This window comes from Neofelis nebulosa, chromosome 14 (genome assembly GCF_028018385.1).
Source record: "Neofelis nebulosa isolate mNeoNeb1 chromosome 14, mNeoNeb1.pri, whole genome shotgun sequence".
NCBI lineage: Eukaryota > Metazoa > Chordata > Mammalia > Carnivora > Felidae > Neofelis > Neofelis nebulosa.
In genome coordinates, this window is record NC_080795.1 from 35,264,927 (window position 1) to 35,284,279 (window position 19,353).

Sequence of the window (19,353 nt, forward strand, 5' to 3'; positions counted from 1 at the left end):
TGATTAATACCAGAGCGATAAGGGAGAGGAAATAGGATTAGGCAGAGAAAGAAGTCAAATTGAAATGAAGATTGGACAAAAAAGACAAAACAAAGGATAAAAAAGAGAGAAAGAAAGAGAGAGAGACTGGACAAAGCCTTGGCCAATCTTGTAGGAAGCTCCAGGGCAAATATTGCTCAGCGGATCTGTGCTACATTGGGCCTAAATGATGAGAGCTCTATATCCCTACCTTGCTCGGTCACTACAAGCAAGCTCTCCTAAGAGCTGTAAACTGGTATGCAATTGCTCCGAGAGCTGTTGGCTGGAGGTAGTGTGTTGATGGCATTCCCCATAGCTGGCCAGAAGTCTTTCTTTGACAGGGGATCTAGAGAGAACATCTCTATGTCATTCTGACTCGTATGATCAAGTAATTCAGACTGAAGTCTGAGTGCTAAGGGCTTAATTCAATGCTTTCTCAAATGTAATCTTTTGAATGGACGGAGAGAGGTGTGTTGGAAAAATGTGTTTTGTGTTCAAGAAATTCTATGGGACTCTATATCCCATAAAATTAAATCATTTTCTTTGCTGCAGGATTTGTCATCCTTATTAATAGTAATGTATTATCTACTACACAATGAGTTTTCAAGAGAAAAGTTACACTATGCAATGAGTTTTCAAGAGAAAAGTTACAGAGCTTGTATTTCTTAGCTATATTTATATACAGATGCTTTAATTTTCTCCAAATAAGATATTTAGTATCTTTCAAAACACTAATGACCCACATAGCACAGTTTAGGAAATTGTCTAATTATAGGACGCATATCACAAAAAATATATAAAATTTGCATGTCTCAGGACAATTCTGAAAATAGAAAGTCTTAACACAGAAATTCACTCAAATGCTGTGAATGTAAGTGCCAGGAAACAAGTGTTAAAAGTGATTCTTAAGGACATAGTTTTTTTGAAGCCTTCAAAACAAGGATTCTGTCTACTCTGCTATGTTTACTGAAAAATGAACAGGGATAGAATGGGACTCTTGCTCAAGGGAATGTTAAGACCTCAGAAAAATCTTGTCAATCTCCTTTGTGCTTTAGCCTTTTCTCTTAAGGAGACTAGTCACCAAACCGGAAAGCTTAGAACAAGCACCACAAACAGAAAACTGGAATGCCATGACAGGTAAGGATGTACTAAAATTACTAATTATTTTTATAAAAATTAAACTGCTGATAAACCAAGACTTTTAGAGCACAGTGAATTTTTAAGAAGTGACAAAGGATTGATTTCAGAAACCACAAACTTGTGAGCAAATCTTATTTCCTAAGAGGAAAAAAAAATTAGAATATCATATTAAATAGCTGGTTTGTAATAATTTGATAAAAATTTTAAAACAATGAAATTTCTCCACAAATTAATCATGCCAACAGAACCTGATTTTATTTTTTAAATTGTTATCTAGTTGGCAAATTACTATAATATTGTGAATATTGCTAAAGTTTAGCTGAATATAAACCATAATAGGCAATTTGTGATCTTCTGGTGGGCTACATAATTGTCTTAATACTAATATTATTATATGGGTTCTCGCTCATTGAGTATTTTCCAAAAAGAATATTAATTAATTTATTGATGCTAATTTGGATAAAATATTATATTTAGCCGAATACAAACTATAATAGGTAATTTGTGATCTTCTGGTGGGCTACATAATAAACTATGGCTGATATTAATATTATTATATGGGTTCTCGCTCATCGAAGAGTTTCCTAAAAGAATATCAATTAATTTTTAATGCTAATTTGGAGAAAATATTATATTGATGTGTCACTGAATTCTATCTTTGGTCTTATTTTCATGAAATTTATCCTAACATCCTTGGCATTTCTATCAGGAACTTTGAAAACACTGATAGCATGCTTATCAAATTCTTCAGCAATGAAAAGTTAGAGTACATAAAAATTGATTTTATGTACTGACATTAAAAATCCAAATTATAAATAAGCACTCTAGCTAAAAATATAGCTTCAAACAGATTGATTTAACAGGAAGACATAATAATCTGTACGTTGGTCTAATCAATCCTTTGTTCAAGTGTATTCTGGAGATGACCAAAATTTGATAAAATTTGTAGGAAAAGGATTTGGAAGTTTTAGTAGGTTACAAACGTACTATGTTTCAACACTGTAATGACACTGTTTAAAAGGCTCACATAATTATTACATGGAAATAATAGAATTGTTCTGTTCAGAGATTAAATTCAGACATTTTACTTTGCCTTGGAGATCCCACATCTGGAGTATGTTTAGTCTTGGCTGTGATATTTTAATAAGGGGCTGACAAACTACAAGTCTTTGAGGTACAGAAACCAGGATGAAATTGTGCTACATCAAACATACTTGAAGGAACTGTTGATTTTAGCTCGGAGAAAACCAAACTAAAAGATTAAGGCAGCACTAGATGTGCTATATCATAAGAGGGAATAAGCTTGTCATGTGATGTTCCTCAGTAAAAGATAAAATGCCCATTTGTATGTTTGTATATTAATTTCCTAGAACTATCATAACAAATATTTACAAACTTGGTATCTTCAAGCAATGGAAATGTATTCTCACAGTTCTGGAGACTAGAAGTCCAAAATCAAGGTGTCAGTGGGGCCATGCCTTATCTGAAGTTTCCAGAGACCAATGCTCCCTGGCTTCTTCTTAGCTTTCAGAGGCAGCCAGTAATCCCTGGCATCCGTTGGCCTGCAGCTATGTCACTCCCATCTCTGCTTTGGTCATCATAGCACTTTCCTCTGTGTGTCTTCATGGCTTGTTTAAAAGGACATTAATTATTGGACTGAGGGCCAACTCTATTCTGGTGTGACCTCACCATAACTAATTATATCTGCAAAATCCTCATTTCCAAATAAAGTCATGTTCTGATGTTTCAGGTAGACCTAGTCCTGGAGGAACATATTTAACACAGTACAGTCTGCCTCTGGCCTCTCCAAATTCATGCCTCTCTCATATGCCAAAGATATTCACTCTAAATATCCTCAAAATATTTAACCCATTTAATTAATTTTGTACCTAAAATGTCATCACAATACTATCAACACAAAAAGTTCCAAATCTCATCATCTAGATCAATGTAAATCAGTTATGGGTGAGACTCTGGGTATAATCCATCTTGGAACCAAATTCTTCCCCATGTGTGGACCTGTGAAACTAGAAAGCAAGTCATATGCTCCAAAATATAATGGTGGTGCAGCCATAGAATAGATAGTGAGAAAGGGGGAGAATAGAGCTTTATCTTCCTATTCTCTGCCTCTGATTATCACATAGCTGCCTTCCTTCCCTGTGCATTTTCATATAACCTTTGTGTAAGGATACCAGTCATTGCATTCAAGGCCCACCCAGATACAGAGGGACCTCATCTTAACTAATTACATCTGCAAAGACCTAATTTCCAAATAAGGCCACAATCTGAGGTTCCAAATAGACATGAATTTAGGGGAAATATTCAACCCAGTACAATCTGGTTCATTTGTTTTTCAACAATAAAATAAATGTTTCATTTTATTAAAGGTTAGCTTTTTTAAACTATCATTGCTGACTACAGTGGTAATGAAGCACCTCATGAACTAGCTTACAGTCACTAAGTGCATTCAAACAGAAGCTGAAATCCATGAAATAGTATCTAATATGTAGAGTTGAATTCCTGAACTTGACATTAGGGGAGTAGAACTTCTTTAGGTAACCTTCAGATTCCTTTCCCACCTTCCATGAGTCTGGTGGAGCAGATTTCATCTCCTAAATGTTCAGCTGAGATTTCTATGATGTATAAAGATGAAGACATTGTGCAAGTGTACAATATAAAAAGTAAAACTTCAGTTCTCTGGTTCTTGATAAAAAGAAATTAACTGCAGAAGACATAGAGACTTTTTGGGGGATACGGTGACAGATGGACACTAAGATGGTCACTATGCTTCCCACCCCTGGTGTTCATGCTCTGTATGATCCTCTCCCCTTGAGTGTGGGGGGAGACTGTGACTTGAATCTAACCAACAGAATTTGGTAAAGGTAAAAGGATTTCACTGACACAACTAATAATCCCTTTCAGCTGCCCATGAGTTAATAGTGGGTGGGCCTGAGTAAATCAGATGACTGTCCTTAAAAGAGGAACTGACCCGCAGTAATGTTAGATATTCTCCATGCTGGCTTGATGAAGTAAGCGCTTATGTTGAGAAAGCCCTTAGGAAAAGGAATTTTGGAGGCCTCTAGGCTTGAGGGCAGCCCCCAACAGAAATCCAGAAAAAAACCCAGTGCCCTCACAAGAGGAAGAGGTGATGTGAAGACAAGCGAGACTGAAGTCAAGTGGCCACAAGTCAAGAAATCCAAAAATGCAGTCACCAGAAAGTGGAAGAATCAAGGAAGACTTCTAGCTCAGAGCCTTCAAGAAATTGCAACCTTACCAACACCTTGATTTCAGACTTTTGGCCTCAAGAATTGTGAGAGAATAAACTTCTAGTTTGTGGTAACTGGTTACAACAGCCACAAGAAGCTAATATAAAAATGGATTTTGCTAGGGTGCCTGGGTGGTTCAGTCTGTTAAGTGTCCAACTCTGGATTTCAGCTCAGGTCATGATCTCACAGTTCATGAGATTGAGCCCTGCATCCAGGGCACTGCATGGAGCTTGCATGGGATTCTCTCCCTCTCTCTCTCTCTGCCCCTCCCCAACTTGTACGCTTGTACTCTTTCTCTCAAAATAAAGAAACATTAAAACATTTTTTTTAATGAATTATGCCACTAATCTGAATGAGCTTGGAAGAAGTTTCTACCCTATTTGAGTTTCCAGAAGAGCATGCAGCCTGGAAGACACTTTGATTACAGCCTGTGAGACGCTAGGCAGAAGATCCAATTAAACAGTACCCAGACTTCTGACCTATGGAAATTGTAAGAAGATGCGTGTTATTTTAAGCCCCTAAATTTGTAGTAATTTTCTATGCAGCAATTGGGAATTAATACAAATGTGACTCATAGTTTTGCCACATATCTATGTTTATTTTCTTTGAATTCACTACCAATGAGTTAGACGAACCTTTCCACCCCTGATAATTCTCATTACTATGAATAGCACATATCTAAGTAATTGCTTTAAGGTTAATAGTCCAATTGCTTTAAAACAAGTACAGACGTATATACTACTCTGGGTCTAATTAGCACACAGCTCTAACAAGGTACAGAATATAATTAATTACTGTATATTCAATATCTTAAGAAATAAATATAAAAAGGGAGGGAGAGAGAAGGAGGGTAAATGAAATAAGGAAAAGCTGACAGTTTTGATCCCTATAGGTCAGAAGTGATTCTGATATTTACAATGTTTTCTGTAGCCTATAGGAAGCTACATTTCTCCCAGTTTCCTTACCCATAAAATGGGGATAATAACAGTAACTACTTCAGAAGGTGGTTTCATGTATTCAATGAGATCATCTATGAAATGAATTTAATGGAGTCCCAGGAATAGAGTAAGTGTTCTATAAATATCAGTGCTCAACATCAGCATTATAACGTGCTTCATGTTTTAAAAAGTAATTGAATATGTACATTGTTTTCAGCTGTCACATCCAAAGAGTAGAAAGCTGAATGGCTTTTGTGACAATCTGAAGACTCCCGGTGCTCCTGGTTTTGGAAAAGACTTTTCTTCATGGATTGATAGAATAAATATTTTTTTCATTTTGCGTGTTATTTATTTTTAATATATTGACCATAATTGCTGTTCAATGTTTGAAAAAACTAGTTTTGTTAAATTGGAATAATAATGGCATTCTAGAAAGTACAAACCACAAGGGTTAGAGTTTTCAGTCTGAGTCAGACTTTAGAAGGATAATTTCACTTTCTCCTTCCTCACTATACCCATGTAATGGCTTCATTCTCCTTTGTGCTATGGTGCATATTGAGAGATAAGCAACCTTTTTTGTGCTCTGCATCATCTAAGAAAATCAATTTTTTCCCTAAAGCATTTGAAGTTCTACAAAATACAAATTGACATTTTATAGTACTTTTTTTTTAAATTAAAAACCCAAATGTATGCTATAGGAAATCTTTTTCACATGTGAATGACTCATTTGTTCTCAAATCATCATTTGGTAAAGTTGTTTGATATTTAAAAACTTTCTGTGATTTCATGGTGACTTAAAAAAAAATAGTTGTATTTTTTGCTAGTCAGAAGTTAATCTGAGCCCTCCAGGCTCAATTTCAGATTTGAATGTCAAGTCTCAAGGTTTGATGTCAGCCTCGCAAACTTTCTCCTTCAGTGTCTATCTACGTAAAACATTTACATTACATGATATTAGAGCTGATCCCATACAAAGATAGATTATGGTTCTTAAGTTATCAAAAAAATGCACTCTTAACTAAGGCTGCTTAATATGCTAGCATGTTATCTGATAATAGATGCCATAATATTCTATTTTTTTTACCATGTCCTCCAGTCATAAACAAATTCCATATATGTCAGGCACACACACATGCCTATAAATAAAACAAAATTATAATGAAACAATTCCTAAACTTACATAGGTAAATATGCCCTGATATTTTCTTATTTATTTTTCTCTAATGTATTCTAATCCATTCTATTCTATTTTATTTGAAATAAAATGCTTATTGATATTCACCAAATTGGGATTTATGACCTACTCATGGTTAAACCTGTGACCATGGGTTAAACTTATGGATCAAAAGAGGCAATGAAATGTGAAGCCAACATCAAACAATTGTTTAACATTTTTTTAAGTTTATTTATTTATTTTGAGAGAGAGAGAGAGAGAGAGAAAATGAGCAGGGGAGGAGCAGAGAGAGAGGGAGAGAGAGGGAGAGAGCAAGCAGACTCTGCGCTATCAGTGCAGAGCCTGATGCAGGGCTTGGTTTCATGAACCGTGAGAGGATGACCTGAGCCGAAATCAAGAATCAATGCCCAATAATAGACTGAGCCACCCAGGCACTCCAAACAATTGTTTAACATTCTTGCCAAGAAGAAGCCAATCAGTTCACCCTATACAAATGCTATAAAAAGATGGATAGCTGGTGTCCAGAAAGAGGAAAGCATAATTCTGAACAATACCAAGCCAGAGAATGTGAGAATGTCTGTTTTAGAGCTATTGGTGGCAAATTTCTGTCCTAGAGACCAGACTCCTTTAGAGGTCTTCACTCTTCAGATACACGTAGGAGACGGTTCTAGCTTATGCCTGCTGATCCAGAGTATAGCCGTTTTCCATATTTTTCACTTTAAAGAAGTATTACAATTAATAGCTGAAATAGAGTGTTCCAAGATGGTATAAAAACATAAAAGACTGGATTTTCCAGTAGGTCTGATACAAATCCAAGATTTTACTTAGTATGAAGATTTACTTGGGATGCCTGTGTTGCTCAGTCGATTAAGCATCTGACTTAGGCTCAGGTCACGCATAATTTCATGCTTCGTGGGTTTAAGCCCCACGTCGGGCTCTGTGCTGACAGCTTGGAGCATGGAGCCTGCTTCAGATTCTGTGTCTCCCTCTCTCTCTGCCCCTCCCCTGCTTACACTCTGTCTCTATCAAGAATAAACATTAAAAAAATTAAAGATTTACTAATAGTTTTATTGATATCAGCAATTATAAAGCACTGACACAGCAGGAAAGGTCTTGGTTGTCCAATACACTCCCCAGGTCCTTTCTTGCTGCAACATGATGCACTCTGGTAGCAGACACACGGTATCTTACACAGAGGAGCCACTTTCATCAGGAAACATCTCCATGTAGCCTTATATAATTGCATATCTTCTATGATATTTCTCAAGGAGCCATATCCCATAAATCTGTAGATTCCAGGTTTGTTTACCGTAAGTAATCCTGGATAGATGAGGCATATACAGTTAAAAGCATTCCAAAGATAAAGACTCTCCAGGAAAAACCATTATTTTGTTTGCCAGTAGGGCGACATCGCCATGTTTATAAAGAGATTTGACAGGGTCAACTTCTTTCTCCCTTGAGGATGCCTCCCTCTGCTTAAGAGAAAATACAAATTGCAGACCAGCATGTTAACCATTTACTTCCCAGATGTCCTTGATGAGCCTCCATTTTGTATAACCAGGTTCTGCCATGGTGTTGTCTAAATAACATGTGAGATGCATATAGTAACAGTCCTCAGTTTAATGAAGGTTAAATGAGAAAATCTATAGGAGGTAACCAGGCTCGCTTTTCTTGGTGTGATCTAGGCTAGCATCATACACCTCCCTTTAAAGAATGGCTGATGGAGTGCTCTTTGACATAAAAAGCTAGGAAAACTTAATACCTTGTGGTCATTAGTGGGCATTGGAGAAGTGTCCAATGCTGCTGCACCGTTTAGATACTTCATGTACCAGCCAGTTGCACTGTGGCTCCTGCCAACTCTACAATATGCACAAAACTATCATTTGCTTGTCTGTGGGGTCAGTGGAAAATGGGTCATGCATATGAGAAATAAATGCTGAGTAGTCCTATATTAGACTGTATCTACATATCTTGCTACAGCTGTTTTGTCATGTATTCCAAAGTTAAAATCTAAAAGTGTTTTCTACTTTTCATTAACACTTTTATTTTGCAATAAATTTTTAATGCAACTATGAGCCTAAAAAGTGCATGTTCAATTAAAAAAACACAGAATTTTCATTTCTTAAGAAAATTGGTAATGAATATGTAATTTGCCTAAATTGTTTGTCATCATCTAACACATTTAACATACACTAAGGTAAGAGTGGGGAGACATACTGGTATTACAGATGAAATGAAGACAAAATTTACCAAAGAAGCTTTAGCCCCTAACTGAAAAGTTAGTAAATATTTTGAATTATTTCTAAAGATGAGAATTTAAGTATAGCTGCAAGTTTCATGTATAATACAACTCTGTAAAGGTAGGATTTTCATTTAGATCAAGTGATACTTTTTTTAATTAATTTTGTTCATTTACTTATGCATGTACAAGATTATGAAGCAATTGCTATTAATATGATTGCCTCATTAGTAGAAAACGAACATAAATACTTAGATGATTAAAACTTTATACCAAAGTCATTAGATGCTTCAAATGGAAAGTTGATTTATTTAATTTTAAAACTAGCTGGGTTTTTAAGTCAAATTAATTAAATCAAATCTTTGGCAATTTCATTCTATTTAAGCTAAATACATAATATTATGGTAAATATGTTTCTATAGTAACTAGAAAGTTCAATATTGAAGATAAAATTGTTTTGCAATGATAAATAAAATTTTTCATAAACTTAGGTTCATGGCATAAAGAATATTCTTAATAAATGAACATGAAACTCCTTACTCTATGCCAGAACTCCTAATTATAAGCCAAAAATCTGCAATATTATACCCACAGAAACCATTATGAAATAGAAACCACTATGTCATATTTTATGTATATTCACAAAAACTACAGAACTAAATTACAAAAAAAAAAGCTAAATTCTGAAAACAAACAAAAATGTCTTCAGAAAGAGAACATTTTGTTGTGATTTTTCTCTTTGCTGCTTTTCTTCAGTTGGAACATAGACATGTTTGAGCTTTTGAGAATTTACTTTGTAAGTTTAAAATGTCTTATGTGTCTTCTAAATTTTTATGTCTTTTTATATGTCTTCTAAACTTTATATGTCTCCTAAATTTTAGTTGCTTCCATGCACACTGTATTAATTTGACAATTAATTATGTTTAAAAAAATGAATTGGCAATTTGTAATTAAAATAATCCACAAAGAGAGTAGCAAAATACTCTAAAAAAAAAAAAAAGACCACTTCAGTTTTTGAAGCTTTTCACAAATTCAATATCAAAAAGATATTTGAAAACAGCAAAATATTCTAATTTATTAAGAAGAAAGTAGGAAACTGAACAAAGTAAATAGTAAATTCTGAAATAAAAGACTTAATTTGGAAATTCTACAGTTGTGCTTCAGAATATCTTGGTATTTTAGGAAGAAAATTTAATGGAACACTTATTTTTAAGTGTATAAATTGATCATCTATACTGGAAATGGATAAAATTGAGAAAGTGTATGATTTTTCAGCACCAATATTTGGCATAGCATTCAAAAGAGTCACAAACAGGGAAAACATTTAATAAGGTTCAGTTTTAGAAAATCATCAAGAAAAAGTATTCAAGACAGTAACAAAAAGTATCTGGGGAACGATTTGACCTAATATATTCACATATTAAATTAAAAAATTAAGTTAGAATTTTGACATATTACTTTTAGGAGAGTTTGCTCTGAGTTTATAGGGCACCTATAAAGAGATTATTTTCTCAATTAGAAATATTATGGTTTACAGAAAAGAATCAATTAAAGATTTAAAAATTTCAAATATATTACTCATAAAATGTAATTATTAAAAAATTGCAATTTCATGAAAGATTTAAAACTGAGGCCATATTAAAAACATGCGCATTAAAAAAACAATGATATTAGAAAAAATACAGCTAAGAAACTAGTCATTAAATAACGTGAATATGTATGAAGAATAATTATTATACTTGTGCTGTTTTTAAAAGCTCAAATAATGTGTAAATACGAGTTTTTTTTCTACCTTAATGTTTATATTTATTTCAAAATATTAATTATTTTAATGCTCTCATTCACTTAAAAAATATCCCACTTGGTACATACATATTAGAAAGGCTGTTAAAGTGTATCTCTGCAGGATATTCTATAAAAAACATACTTCACAGTCATAGAATTGGAAAACAACATTTTATATGCTTTCCCTTGAAGATTCACAACCAGAATAATACAGTCATTGTTCTAAGAAGTTCTTCAGCAATTTATTAAGTGTAATTTAATCAAGACACTCTCAAATCCATTTGAACACAGATAAAATTACATCTAGCTAACATCTATGTAAATGTTCTGAAATCTATGTTCTACAGAACACATTCTGGATGCTAGCAGAGCATGATCTTTATCCACTCTGGCTGGTTCTCTCAGTGATATAATTCATTTGCATCTTTGTGCATTGGCTGAGAAATTTAATCAGCAATTACACTCATATACTAAAACCTATTATATGAAAAAATTTCCAGAGAATGATGAATTCCCATGAATAATGAATTATATGGTAGATGTGGAAGGGTATATCCATTTATAAATAGCAATGTGGAGTCAAAGTGGTTAAATAAGATGCTCAAGTCTAAAGAACACAATCTTCTTTTAGATCAGACAACTAAATATGAATTCCTCAAATTCTCAGTAAGGCATGTCATACCTGGCTATGTTGTTGCAGTTAAAATATTGACAACATCATCATCAACAACAACAACAACAAACTAACATTTCTATCCTGGGATTTCCAAAACAAGGAAGACCAGTTGCACTGATACACAAAATTATTTTCTCTTTTACATATTTTTCTGTACTCTTACCTTTTTGGTCTATATTAGTTCTAGTCTCTCAGGGTAATAACTTAATCATTACACAGAAACACCAAAAATCTAAGAAAGAAGTAAACTGTTCAGCAAATTCATAAAAGGTTGCTACATATGCAGTCAGTTAATATTATGGTGTAAATTCCTCTGTAGGCATTTTAAGAAATAACGTGTGCTCTAATGCACTGTTTGACACAGCATTTAGCTTTTTTTTAACCCACTTTATTGAGGTATGATTGACATACAAGAAGATGCACATATTTAAGGTATAAAACTTGGTAAGTTTGGAGATTAGAGTACACCTGTGAAACCATCACCACTCTCTGTGCCATAAACATATCCAATACCTCAAGAATTTTCTTTCCACCTCTGTTTAAATGATTTTTATTTAATGCTATAAGTTTTTAATTTAAAAGTATAAACTTTTTCTTAGCAGAAAACCTATAAGGTGGCAAACCTGATCTCTGAATTTGACAACCTATAAAAAATCATGAAATGTCTCCTACATCTCATGTTCTATAGCTAGCTCAACTTTACAAAATATAAGTTCACTTTTAATAATAGTTGTATTATTTCCCATGCAGAATGGATTATTCTTATCGTGGTTCTCTTTAAAATGTAAGCACTCTAGAAAGAGCCCAAATGTCCATCAAATGATGAATGAATAAAGAAAATGTGGTATATACATACACACACACACACACACACACACACACACACACACAATAGACATACTCAGCCACCAAAAAGAATGAAATCTTGCCATTTGCAATGATGTGGATGGAACTAGAGCGTATTATGACAAGCAAAATAAGTCAGTCAGAGAAAGACAAACACCATGTGATTTCATTCATGTGGAATTTAAAATTGAAAATTAAAATTGAGAAATACTTAAAACACAAGAATACAAAGCCATCAGAAAGATGATATTATGTTATATAGCCTCTGAAAAACTTCACTACACACTTAGAAAGAAAGGTAGCATAAAAGGCCAATAACAGCATTATAATAAAAAGAGCTTTGATATTGTATATCCCTGAACTGGTCTCACAAACTCCCAACCATCATCAAACTACACTTTGAGACCCACTGCTTTAGGACAATGAAAGGACAAATCTTTTTATTTTTTTTATTTTTTTTAATGTTTATTTATTTTTGAGACAGAGACAGACAGAGCATGAATGGGGGAGGGTCAGAGAGAGGGAGACACAGAATCTGAAGCAGGCTCCAGGCTCTGAGCTGTCAGCACAGAGGCCGACGCGGGGCTCGAACTCACGGACTGTGAGATCATGACCCGAGCCGAAGTCGGATGCTTAACTGACTGAGCCACCCAGGCGCCCTGAAAGGACAAATCTTAAGTTTATTGGCACCTTTCATCACTTCCCATCTTTGTCCTTCACTCTATACCCTATACTACTACCCTTTATTGCTCCCTAGGAAGCAAAGAATCATGAATGATGAATACTATAAAGTGTATTTCTTTGGAAATGATATATTTCAATTGTAGTCAAATGACTGCAAACCGTCATTATAAATAGCTATTATTGATTTTTTCTAAGCTATTTGTGAAGTGATAGTTGAGGCAAGATGCCATTTTATAATCCTAAAATCACAGAATCATTAATATGGGACAAATACAGGTAAGACCATAAAAAATAATATCTGGCCAGAATATCTGCTATAAAACTTGAAATGATTAATGATGTCAGGTATATATGTGTGTGTGTGTATGTGCATATGTATGTGTCAAGGGTGGGGAATCCTTAACAGAATATTAGCAGTGTGTTTTGGATCTGATCAAGAGATAACACATGAAAGCACCAAATCTTCAAAGATAAGTTAACTTAAAATAGATACTTAGCATATTCTGTGAATTAGGAATCTTACTTCGCAACACTAGAATTTTGTCTTGTAAACTGCTAAACTAATAAGTGATCTATAACTCAAGGATTTGTTTTCCATACAGAAGTTTGTTCAATAAAAATGGTTGGGGTGTCTGGGTGGCTCAGTCAGTTAAGCTTCTGACTCTTGATTTCAGCTCAGGTCGTGATCCCAGCCCGTGGGATCAAGCCCCCTGTCGGGCTCCAAGCTGCATGTGGAGCCTGCTTGAGATTCTCTCTCTCTCTTTCTGTCCTTCTCCCCCACTCTAAAAAAAAAAAAAAAAAAAAAAAAAAGCTTAAATAAATAAATAAATAATCACGGTGAGAAGACCCTAAGGTGTTCCTCAGTGATGCCTACCTCCTAGTATTCCTGTCGTTGTGTAACCCCCTCCCCCACTGAGCATGAGTAGAAGGTAAAGTATAGTCTTAAGGATAACTATATACTTTAGATAAAGTATTGGCTATGCCACCGCTCTTCGATATTGCAAAACTTAACCTACTTCATTTTTCTTTCAAATTGCCTTTCAAAAGGTAAAACCTGTATTGTAATTTCATTAGACATTACTTACCAAGTGTAATTTTTTCCCAGAATTCATCAGTCTGTATGTATTTAAAAAATGTTTACCTGAATAGATAGAAATGAAATTCGCCTGACAAATTTCCTCTAGCCAAACTGCTGCTGAAAACTATGTTAGTATTTAGAGAGGATCCTTAAGGGATTCTCATTTGTAGTCCCAAACGATCTTCTCTTCCTTCCTCTGAGCTCTCTGTTGATGTCCACTCTCTGTGAATCCATGTTTTCAAATGATGCTGGTGCCTTTTTGAGAACTATGATTGTACAGAATCTTACTTTCAATTTTTTTTTTTTTTTTTTACTATGTTAGGGTCATGTTGTGTTTTTCAGAGAATAGGGAAAATATCCTTCTTCTAGGATCTAGGTGTTTGTCACCCAGACTATATATAATTTTATTATATATGACCTAATGTTCTATAGAGTCTCTTGTGTGAACACCTCTTTCTGTTCCTATGCCAGTGCCCCCTGTATTCCCCAGTTTGTTCCAATTCATAGACCTAATGCATCATTTAGTCTTAGCCTCATTTTTGGTCCTAAATTTTAAACTTTATACTTTATACTTCAGTCTCCTCCCTGAAAGCATCCTTCTCCTATGCATGTCAACAAATTAAAATGAAATCTATGAGTACTATTCTGTCATGTGATTCAATGGCTAAAGACATTTTTAAATTCATTTCATGATAATGTAGTATTCATAAAAAGTTAGTTATAGCTTTTTCACAATCAAATTGATTATGAAAATTAAGTGAGACAATATATGTGAAAAAGCCTCCCACAATGCTTGAAACCCTACAGACACCAAGCAAATTAATGCTCTCATACATCTTTTTTTTTTTTTTTTTTTTACCAAATGCAATTTCCTAAGCTTAAAACCAGGACTTAAAGTGACACATACAAGGCAGATGAAGTTCTTGCCATCAAAAAAAAATAGAAAAGACAAAGGTAATGAAATAAGGCAGGAAACTGTTGTAGGTTCTCTCAGTTTGGTTTTTCTAGTTACTTGCACTCAAAAGCATCCAAATTTAAGCTACTTTAACAATTACATATTAGTTTGTACAATGAAAACTATAGAAGTACAGTGTCATTTGGGAACACTTCAACTGAACTTCAATTTCTTGGTTTTTCTCTCAGTGCTGCCCTCTCACGTGGCTGCTTTGTCCTCAGACTATTACCAGCAGCAAACCTCTTCTTTCACATTCAGTAAAATAGAAAACCCTGATCTCTATATCTGTCTCTTAAAAGCAAGAAAATATTTTTCCCGGCAGTCCCTAGGGTAACCTCTTTCCAGTTTCAAAGTCCTAAGATATCTTAGGCTAGTCTTGCCTGAAACAATTACTGGCAAAAAGAAAAAAAGCTTTTCATTGGTGGCTGAGACCAACCTGCAGCCTCACATCAGTCTGGCTCAATTTCCCTAATCATGTTATAGCTGCACAAAGAGAAGAAACCAACAGTCCACTCATCGGTAGCCCATGGAAGATTCCTCTGGGTGTAGGAGGAGCACAAAAAGTGAATGCTAATGACAGTGTGCTCCTTGCCAATGAAAATAACTAATCAGGACATACTTTAAGAAAGACATAGTAGATTTGTAGGGAGTTTGTATGGATGATAGGTAATTGTCTACCAGGAAGGCAAGGCAGGAAAAAGAACTTCAAGGATTATGGCAGGGAGGCATAAAACACCTTACTATGTTGGGGGACTTCCATGTTGTCTGGTATACAGTATATGGTGGCATATTAGCAGAAGACACCATGGCGATTGAGGAGGCAGAAGAGTTTGACTGGATTAAATTATACTGAACCAGAGTTTGACTTTAGGTTGTAAAGCCACTGAGGACTTTCAAGAGAATGATAAGCACATTCATATTTTTAACTTACCTCTGGCACCTGCATGGAGACTGCATTAGAGGGTGCCTTTATAAGACCGTGGATCCAGGTAGGTATTGTAGGTAGAACAATAAAACAGGTAAAAGCTGATAAAGTCCTGACCCAAGGCAACAGCAGTGGGGATAAAGATGTTCGTGATGTAGAACTTCAGGCCTTGGTGATCTACATGATGGGGCAAATAAAAGAAGGAAACATTAAGTGAAACCTCAAAATGAAGAGTGACATCATTCAATAGTCATTGGAATCTGGAGACAAAAAGAGGTTTTAAAGGATCTGAGTTCACATTAAGACAGGTTGAGTTTGGATTGGCTGCTTGCATATCCCGTGGAGCTAACCAGAGAGCACTTGGATCAAATCATCTGCGAGAGAGGTCTGGACTGGTGGTATACACCTGCAACATTAATCCACAGTTATTAATTGAAAGTATAAAGGGCTGATATTTTAAAAATGCTAACATGGAAAATAGAAATCCACAAAAAAATCTGGGACGAGTTTCCAGAGATAGAAGACAACTAGTAAAAGTGACCATGGCCAACAGTCTTTAGCTGGGTACGCTACTAATCACTGACATTACTGTCCTAATTCCTTAAAAAAAAACCACATGAAATTTGCATCATGTTTTTTACTATACAGATCAGAGAAAGCAGGCTCAGAGGAAGATGAGAAAAGATCCTCAATATTAAACAAGTAGTTAAAGGAGTGTGAAGCAAACTATTTTTGAAGATAATTTAAATGTGTTAAATCTATATTAGCAGACTATGTGAACATCAACATGACTAGGTATTTTTTATCGTATCCTACACAATGAAGGGCATAAAACTAACTTTTGTGTCATTTACCTTGGTTGAAGTCATTTCAGTATGCAGAGTAAAAAGAAAAAAATAATTAAACATTACCAAATCATAAAATCTAGATATTGTATTTCTGTGATAGCATTAGAAAGCACCCTTTGAACTTACCTGTTGAACAATACACTGTACCTCTAGAGGAAAATTGAATCTTCTATTATTCTATCTTCAAGGAGAAGGTTTTCTACTATGAGGCCATGCTAGATGGGGCAAGAATTTTAATGGAAATACAAAAGGGAAGAAAATTGTATTGGTCTTTTGATGATTTTCTTCACCACAGTGGTGTATTCTCTTTGTTCTTCTTGAAGCTGTGTTTGTAATTTGTTTTCTGGCCATGATGACCGGTTTAGCTAGATCAAGTTACACAACTGGCACTAGGAGGGTTGTGCCTGGGAAGTGAGGCTAGGAGTGAGATCAATCAGCATTAGCTACTTTTCTTTAAGCTATCTCATCTTATCTTATCACCCTCTTCAAGGTAACCAAAGCATTCAGCGCTTACTCCTTCAAAGAACACATGATTTAATAATTACCAAATTGACTTTCAAAAGGCTATACTTCAGAATATTGTACAGAATTTTGGGATGAAGAACAGAACACCTCTTTATGTTAAAGAAGCCCCAGGCTCTGAACCTATTCAGGGCATGAAATGCAGGGACAGGGAAGGAAGCAATACTAAAGCCCTAATATGTTTAGGAAGAGTAAAGAAAGCTTCTTCACTTATCGCTTGCCTGTGTAGGGCTTGAGAAAAGGACCCCAAGGGAGAAAGGACCTCACCACACCGTTAATGTCTCTGCAGATAAGCACAGAGATGCAGCCCTTTCCCCTTATCCTCCTCTGTTCCATGTGCCTCATGTAACAAGAACAGAAGAAGGATTTCTATTCTGTGGCATGGAAGAGGTGAGCAGCTCTGGGAATTATCGCCTAGTTTTCTTTAGGCTGCTGTTTTACTAGGCCAAGGGAATATCCCCCACATACACTAAAGAAGCACGAAATGGTACTGTCAGCCATGGATCTAAAGGTTGTGTGCAGTCAGCAATGACCCGAGAGTCAGCCAGAAACTAGGCTCAGCCAATAAGAATATTATGATCTCCAGGATCAGGTCACCTCATCTTACAACTTGTCACTGCCTGTCTCCTGGCACTTTAGGTGTCACCTGAGTGATATTAAATTGATGGAAAGATTGAGTTTCTAACATCCATGAAAACGGGGCCTTAAAATTAAATTTAAGGGTAGACATAGTAAAATAAATTTACAGTTCTTTCATGACTGAGTTTATAACCCGAATTTTATACCAGCTATGCTTGCTTTTGCCTCTCACAATTAGAGGAGCCAAGTCCAGAAGGCAGTACTAAAAACGGAGACAAGAAGCAATAGGTTTTGCACTTCCTCTGATCTATGCCTTATACATAAAAGACAAAAGATGTCTTTACTGCACACATGCAGTACAGTCTATCTCAACAAGCGGGCTCCCTGGCAAAGACTTGCTGCCGACATTCTGGTGCAATTTGCCTGGAGGGTCGTTAGTATAGCATCCTCACAAATCCAGGTGGGAACAGATAGCTGGTGGAAGATTGGGAATTCCTGATGCTAAACACTGCTCATCACCTGAGAGATGGCTGACTTTGCACCCTCAAATATAATGCAATCTGTGTGTCTCAATGCTGGTTAGCATTCTATAAAGAGTAGATAAAACATTCTTTTTAAAATGAAAAGCAAGGGTGGGGGGATGAGTGAAACAGGTGAAGGGGATTATGATAAGCTCTGAGTAATGTACAGAATTGTTGAATCACTATATTGTCCACCTGAAACTAATAAGAACATAATATGTTAATTACACTGGAATTAAAATAATAAAAATAAATAAAGTGCAAAGCAGAATATCATCTTAGATGTTAGTGTTGGCAATGCCTCTGCCTACTGTCAATACCAAAACATCTGTAAAAGGTATATTTGGACTTTCAAGATTTGTGTGTATATTGGCATCAAGTTCTTTTAAGAAAATACGCTTTGGGGAGCCTGAGTGGCTCAGTTGGTTAAGCATCCGACTCTTGATTTCAGCTTGGGTCATGATTTCACAGTTCGTGAGTTCAAGCCCTGCATCGGGCTCCGGGCTGACAGTGCAGAGCCTGCGTGGAGTTCTCTGTCTCCCTTTGTCTCTGACCCTCCCCCACTCATGCTTGCTCTCTTTCAAAAATAAAATAAATAAACTTTTTTTAAGAAAAAGGTATGGTTTCAGCGATAGGTTTAACGTGTGTCTGTGTGTAAATATGCCAATATGTATGAATGTATATCTTCTTAATATAGAAAAATAGAAAAGGCAGTGCAAATGTCAAGAGTATGTAATTGCCATTCAGTATATAAGATGATTATCTAGAATTCTGTTTCAAAAAGGTAAAGGACATTATGCTGAAATCTATTAATTATAATTTAATTTACTCAGAATGTACCACTCCAGAGATTATTTCTATTTATAGTTATTTTAATGACAGAAGCTGGCATCAAGATCAGTTTTTACATATACCTTTGCTATAGACAAAGAATACTCATGATATGATGCTCCTCTTGAAACATCAAAATGTGTCTAACCATATTTACCTGAGAATTTACAATTGTCATCTGGAATTGGTTTTTCTATGTCTACTTATCTATTACAAATATAGTCCAGGGTGAGGATGAAGAACAGTACAAAGGAAAACAGAAAGTAATTTACAAAAAATAAAACCAAAAAACCCCACTAAGATGGGGCACCGAACTGGCTCAGTCGGTAGG